General features: G+C 41.8%; 1 long non-coding RNA gene across 1 annotated transcript; it reads left to right on the top strand.

The window, feature by feature from the left end:
* The first annotated feature begins 3,057 nt into the window (after positions 1-3,057).
* On the top strand, positions 3,058-5,146 carry LOC146304425 (uncharacterized). Its single transcript, XR_014769358.1, has 2 exons — positions 3,058-3,211; positions 4,655-5,146. It is a non-coding gene; the product is annotated as an uncharacterized LOC146304425 (long non-coding RNA).
* The last annotated feature ends 1,856 nt before the right edge of the window (positions 5,147-7,002 follow it).

Genomic DNA, 7,002 nt, shown 5'->3' with positions numbered 1-7,002 from the left:
ACAAATAAACTAAACAATTTTACTTAATCTTGTTGACATGCTAGGAGTCAAATTCGTGGTGGAGGTTGGTGTACGTCTCTCTCATTATCTTTCAGATTGATGGTGATCTGTCAGTAGTCATGACACCTAAATCCACGCCCATTTAGAGTAGGTGTTTCAACCCCCCGCCCCCCGAAGCTCCATTGCCTCCATAGCCACAGAACTTAATGCTTTTGTAACTGTAATTGTGTGTAGTAAATGCAAATGTAGACATAAAAATAGTTACAATAGCTAAATATAGGAAATCATAAATTATTGTTTACACCTCACACACTTTGGAAACCTTATCATACTGTCATATCAATTATTCATTCATTTTCTGTAACCGCTTAGTCCATAAGGGTCGCGGGGCTGCTGGAGCCTATCCCAGCTGACATTGGGCGAGAGGCAGGGTACACCCTGGACAAGTCGCCAGTTCATCGCAGGGCTGACACATAGACAGACAACCACTCACACTCACATTCATACCTACGGGCAATTTAGAGTCCTAAACATGCATGTCTTTGGACTGTGGGAGGAAGCCGGAGAACCCGGAGAGAACCCACACAGACACGGGGAGAACATGCAAACTCCACACAGAAAGGCGATCAAACTCAGGACCTTCTTGCTGTGAGGCGGCAGTGCTAACCACTGCACCACTGTGCCGCCCCATATCAATTATATTGTATACAAATATATGACCTTTTTTCTTTAATTTCAGGCCGTCAAGTGATGGGCACAGAGAAATGAACCAACCTGAAGTTTCTGGTCCGGCTGAGGAAAAATCTGTCACAAACTGACACAACCCGCTAATCCCTACCCGACTCATAGCTCACACAGCACACCAAGTCCTGTTACTTTTTGACACACCTCCTAAATAACATACACATTAAACAATCTATGAACTTTGATAATCATATATTGTAAAATTGTATATATTGTAAAATCTCCCTGTGTTGTGAGTGTTTGTTTGAAAATACCCCTCTACTGTGATTGGCTGTCAGGAAGAACATCTGTGCTGTGATTAGCTGTTGCAAAATCCCCCTTTATTCAGATTGGCTGTTTGAAAATGACCCTGTATTGTCATTGGATGTCATGAAAAACATCTGTGCTGTGATTGGCTATTGTAAAATCACCCTGTATTGTGATTGGCTGTTGAGAAATACCTCTTTATTCTGATTGGTTACTGGAAAATCCACCTGTATTGTGATTGGCTGTTGTAAAATCCCCCTGTAATGTGATTGGCTGTTGAGAAGTACCTCTTTATTCTGATTGGTTGCTGGAAAATCCCCCTGTATTGTGATTGGCCAGGACACGCTGGAGTGACTATGTCGCTCGGCTGGCCTGGGAACGCCTTGGGGTCCCTCCGGAACACCTGGAGGGAGTGTCCAGGGAGAGAGAAAAGTCTGGGTGTCCCTGCTCAGACTGCTGCCCCCGCGACCCAGCCCTGGATAAGCGGAACACAATGGATGGATGGATGGATGTTTGAAAATCCCCCTGTATTGTGATTGGCTGTTGGAAAATCTCACTATAATGTGATTGGCTGTTGAGAAATACCTCTTTATTCTGATTGGTTACTGGAAAATCCTCCTGTATTGTGATTGGCTGTTGGAAAATCCCCCTATATTCTAATTGGCTGTTGCAAAATCCCCCTGGATTCTGATTGGCTTGTGTAAAATCCCCCTGTATTCTGATTGGCTGTTTGAAAATCACCCTGTTTTGTGATTGGCTGTTGTAAAATCCCCCTGCATTCTGATTGGCTATGTAAAATCACCCTATGCTGTGATTGGATGTTGTAAAATCCCCCTGCACTGTGATTGGCTGTTGTAAAATCACCCTGTTTTGTGATTGGCTGTTGTAAAATCACCCTGTATTCTGATTGGCTATTGGAAAATCACCCTGTATTCTGATTGGCTATTGGAAAATCACCCTGTATTCTGATTAGCTGTTGTAAAATCCCACTGTGATGTGATTGGCTGTTGAGAAATACCTCTTTATTCTGATTGGTTACTGTAAAATCCCCCTTTATTGTGATTGGCTGTTGTAAAATCCCCCTATATTCTGATTGGCTGTTGCAAAGTCCCACTATATTCTGATTGGCCGTTGCAAAAAACCCTGCATTCTGATTGGTTGTTTGAAAATGACCCTGGGGCGATGGAGTAGGCTGCAGGTCGGAAGAGCTCTGTTACCACTCGACATTTATTTGATACCCGTTGAATTATTTGCCTACTTAGAACGTGGTGAACCTGTTCCTAAAGCGGACTTCTGAGTTTGTGTCCTAAACATGGGCAAGACGGCCACAACTAAAGGTAAAAAAGCCGAAAACAGGAGCGAGATCAAACAAGATGGCGAGTTAGCTTTTGAGCCACTTGCTAGCACTGACCCCGCACATGTTGACAACGACCACCCGCCGGCGACGTCTTTGATCATCCAGAAACTGCTCAGTGGTATGGAGGAGAGGATTATTACAAGCCTGACGGCACAAATTTCAGCCAACCATGCCGCCATCGCCAAACACGACCAGACACTCCAGGCCATTGAAACTTAAATGAATGATTTCCACGGGAGGCTAACTACACTGGAATTGGCAGTCGGAAAACTTATGAAAGAAAACGAACAGCTGCAATTAAAAGTGGATGACCTTGAGAACAGATCCAGGAGGTGCAATATTCGTATAACAGGCATACCAGAGGGAGCCGAAGCCAACTAACCGACCTCTTTCATTGAATCCTGCCTGGGAGAGATCCTCGGTCCTCGGATAGAGCACACAGGCTGGCCACCCAGAGAAGACAAGACGGCGCGCGCCGACCCTTCAAAGCCTGCATTCACCGCTGCCAGGTGAAGCAACGAATCATGCAGCTGGCACGAGAGAAAGGCCCCCTGTCCTACAGAGGCTTGGAGATTCACATTTACCCCGACTACAGTGCTGAAGTGGCTAGGAAGAGAGCCGCCTTTGCCCCGGTCAAGACCCAGTTGAGACCAGCGGGATACCAGTTCAGCCTACGCTTCCCCGCTAAGCTTTGTGTGGTCACCGATGGATCCAGGCACGAGTTCAGCTCCCCAGCTGAAGTCGCTGCTTTTTTGGAGGACAAACGACCCGCCGGACGAAACCCCTGAGCAAACGTAACACTATCATTGAAGAAAACAACCGGGGACATTGCTCTCTTCCAGCTCAGCTTTGTTGAACTGACTGGTGAGTGAATTAAATTGCCGACTTAGACTAACTAAGATAGTAGGCAACGGAAGACTGAATGATATACTCTACTATGCTATTAACCTTAATAATATATACGGCAGCATTTACTTTTGTTTACTGTGCCACTAATGGACACTATCTGACCAGTAAAGACACATATATCCCTCAGATACTATAAATTTATGTGGGGCTTAAAATACTTTATCTACTGTGTTATTACTATTTGTGTTAGACACACTCAGAGGTTTGCGTCTGCCATATGCTATCGCGGACATGCTGGGGCCATGACTCGGGCGCCTTTCCTTTTCTCCCCCCCCCCTTTTTTTTTTTTTTTTTTTTTTCTCTCTGGTGTCATAACATTAGCAGCGCCGGCTGGCTTTGCCCCTGCTGTCAGCTGTTAGCCCTGATGACATTAAAGGGGAGCTAGTTAATGTCATACTGTACTCAGCTGGGTGAAGAGAAACGCTCTTTTCTTCGTAACGCCGCCAGTCCTAAGTTAATTTAATACCAGTGATGCTGTATTAAGCTTGTCACCCGACAACTGGACCAAACATTATGATTGTGAACCCAGTAATTTTGATCAGATAAATTAGAGCAAACGATCATTATGTCAGCTATTTGGATTTGTATAATCTTTTTTTTTTTTTTATTTATTTATTTTTTTTTTTTTATTTTTTTTTTATTAACCAAGTTTTCTATTGCTCAAAAAATCATCCTTATAGACATCCAAGGGCTCACATTGAATGTTTTAAGGGATTGACACTTTGATTTATAAAGAGCTGACTACCTTAGTTTGTAAGTTTAAGGGCTTCTCTAGTATCCCAGTTCAACCTTTATTTTTTTATTATTATTTATTTATTTTTTATTATTTATTTATTTATTTATTTTTCGTTTTTACTATTTATTCATTTATTTCTTGTTGCTGGGCTACCTATAAAAATTTCAGTGTTTCAGTGTTTTGTTCACTGTTTGAAGATTTAAAAACAATTAACATAGCTAAAAATTATTGAAAGAGCTGTCATGACTATGCTTTCATGCCTTAATGATATTTGATGACACACACTATTATTATTATTGCTTGTTGATTGCTGTTCTTCCTCCAGCTGAGGCTGTTGATATGTAGAATCGTTGCTTATTGATGTGTGCACTGGCTAGGGGACTGTATTATATACCAAGGTGCGGATACTTGTGAAGTAAAGGTTCATCATGTTTAAATTCATTTTTCTCTGTATTTAAAAAAGAAAGATTTACATAACGACAGAGGTTGAAGTGCAGAGTAAAACAGAGAACAAACTGTGTAACGGCACAAGCCAAGAGATAGGTTTTGCAGGTTTATGTACATGTGATGGGAAGTATCTTTTTTTTTTTTTGTTACCTAATTTTTTTTTAAATTTGTTTATTTTTTTCCTTTAGTATTAACTTTTCCCCCTCCCCCCCCAGTGCTATCTGCTGTGGCACACTTTTCAGACAAGACACCATCTTGCCATCATTGAACTATCTTACCTTACCACCTGTTTACTCTTCTAAACCAGTATGGGTGGCGACCACAATAAGGTAACGAATAACTCCACCAAGTTCTTATCCTGGAATGTCAAAGGGGTTAATAACCCAGTTAAAAGGCAAAAAGTTATGTCTCACTTCCAACAACTGAAGGCAGATGTATTATTTTTACAAGAAACCCACCTATGTAATGCCAGTGTTGTCTGCCTCAACCGAAGCTGGGTTGGTCAAGTGTATCATTTCAAATTTAATGGAAAAGCAAGAGGAACGGGTATATTAATAAACAAAAATATTTCTTTTCACTCCCAAGAAGTAATTAGTGATCCTAACAGGCGATATGTCATTGTTGTTGGACAACTCTTTGCCAACCCTGTAATTATGGTGAACTTAGATGCACCAAACTGCGATGATAGCAAATTTTTTGAAAGACTATTTCTGACGATACCCAAGATTGATCATGGTTATCTCATAATAGGAGGAGACTTCAATCTTGTTTTGGACGTCACTTTGGACAGGTCCTCAACCAACCCTCCGACTCTTTCTAGGTCAGCAGGAGTCGTGAATGATTTTATGTGTCAGTGTGGCCTTTCAGATATTTGGAGGTTTCAGTTTCCCCACACGAGAAACTATTCCTTTTTCTCAAATGTACATCATACTTATACCCGTATAGATCATTTTCTTCTTGATAACAGGGTCCTACCCAAGATTAATACTTGTTCATATACCAGTATTTTTATATCAGATCACAGTTCCATCCAATTTGACCTGGATCTTCCAAATCGCCCTCCCCCTAACAGAATCTGGAGACTCAACCCTCTTCTACTATCGGACGAGAAATTTGTAAAGTTTATTTCATCCCAAATTGAACTTTTCCTGGAGACAAACACCTCCCCCGAGATCTCATTCGCCACATTATGGGAGACTCTTAAAGTATACATTCGTGGACAAATCATAGCTTACTCCTCTACACTTAAAAGAGAAAAAAAAATAAAATTACATGAAATCTCCCACCGAATGCTAGACATTGACTCAAAATATGCTTCAAACCAGACTCCGGATCTTTACAAGGACCGCTTGAGACTACAAACCGAATTCGACCTTTTAACCACTGATGAGGCAACACGCCTTATTATGAAAACCAGGCATAATGCCTACGAATTTGGAGATAAAGCGAGTAGTCTATTAGCTCTGCAAGCTCGTCAGGCAGTGGCTGCTTGCTCCATTACAAAGATCCAATCACACACAGGAGAGATTTTAACAGATCATGACGACATAAATAAAGCTTTTTTTCAATTCTATTCTGACCTCTATACATCGGAATGCAGCGGTGACTCCGATCTCCCATGTAAATTTTTTGAAAACCTTACTATTCCAAGTGTGTCAGAGGACCAGAATACTAAATTGTGTGCAGACATTTCGGTTTCTGAAATTATCACAGTCGTCAAATCTATGCAAAATAATAAGTCACCCGGCCCTGACGGATTCACCTGCGAATTCTATAAAAAGTTTGCCCATTTACTTGCACCTATTCTCCAAGCCATGTTTAAAGAGGCGCTCTTTCAAGGTATCCTTCCCACGACACTGAGACAGGCCTCAATCTCAGTATTGGCGAAGAAAGATGAAGATCCACTCTTTTGTACATCATATCGTCCCATTTCTTTGTTAGATGTGGACTTTAAAATATTATCAAAAGTGTTGACTAAGCGCCTAGAGAGTGTGATCCCCGATATTATTTTGCCCGATCAAACAGGTTTTATTCAAGGTCGACACTCTTATTCAAATTTGAGAAAGCTATTCAACGCTGTCCACTCAGCCTGGTCAACATGCCCTGAGCTAGTAATTTCACTCGACGCTGAAAAGGCCTTTGACCGGGTCAAGTGGGAACATTTATTCTTCACTCTTCAAAAGTTTGGCTTTAAAGAAAGGTTCATAGCCTGGATCAAATTGCTTTACTCTTCCCCCCTGGCGTCTGTGATCTCCAATAATACCCAGTCTGGTTACTTCCCTCTCAGACGGGGGACAAGGCAGGGATGTCCTCTGTCCCCCCTCCTGTTTGAATTGGCCATTGAGCCCTTAGCTATTGCACTGCGACACTGCAAGGACTTTAAAGGTATACAGCGGGAGGACCTAGAGTTCAAAACATCTTTTTATGCAGACGATCTACTTTTATGTCTCCAACCCACCTTCATCAATTCCCTGCATTCTAGATATTCTGAATCAATTCGGGAAAATTTCCAGATACAAGTTGAACTTGCAAAAAAGCGAGCTCCTTCCCCTAAACTCTAAGG

The sequence above is a fragment of the Lutjanus erythropterus genome, chromosome 15_unloc_1 (genome assembly GCF_056507025.1).
Source record: "Lutjanus erythropterus isolate fLutEry1 chromosome 15_unloc_1, fLutEry1.hap2, whole genome shotgun sequence".
NCBI classification, from domain to species: Eukaryota; Metazoa; Chordata; class Actinopteri; order Lutjaniformes; family Lutjanidae; genus Lutjanus; species Lutjanus erythropterus.
Note: the sequence above shows the minus strand (reverse complement) of the source record. Positions and strands in the feature narration are given on the sequence as shown.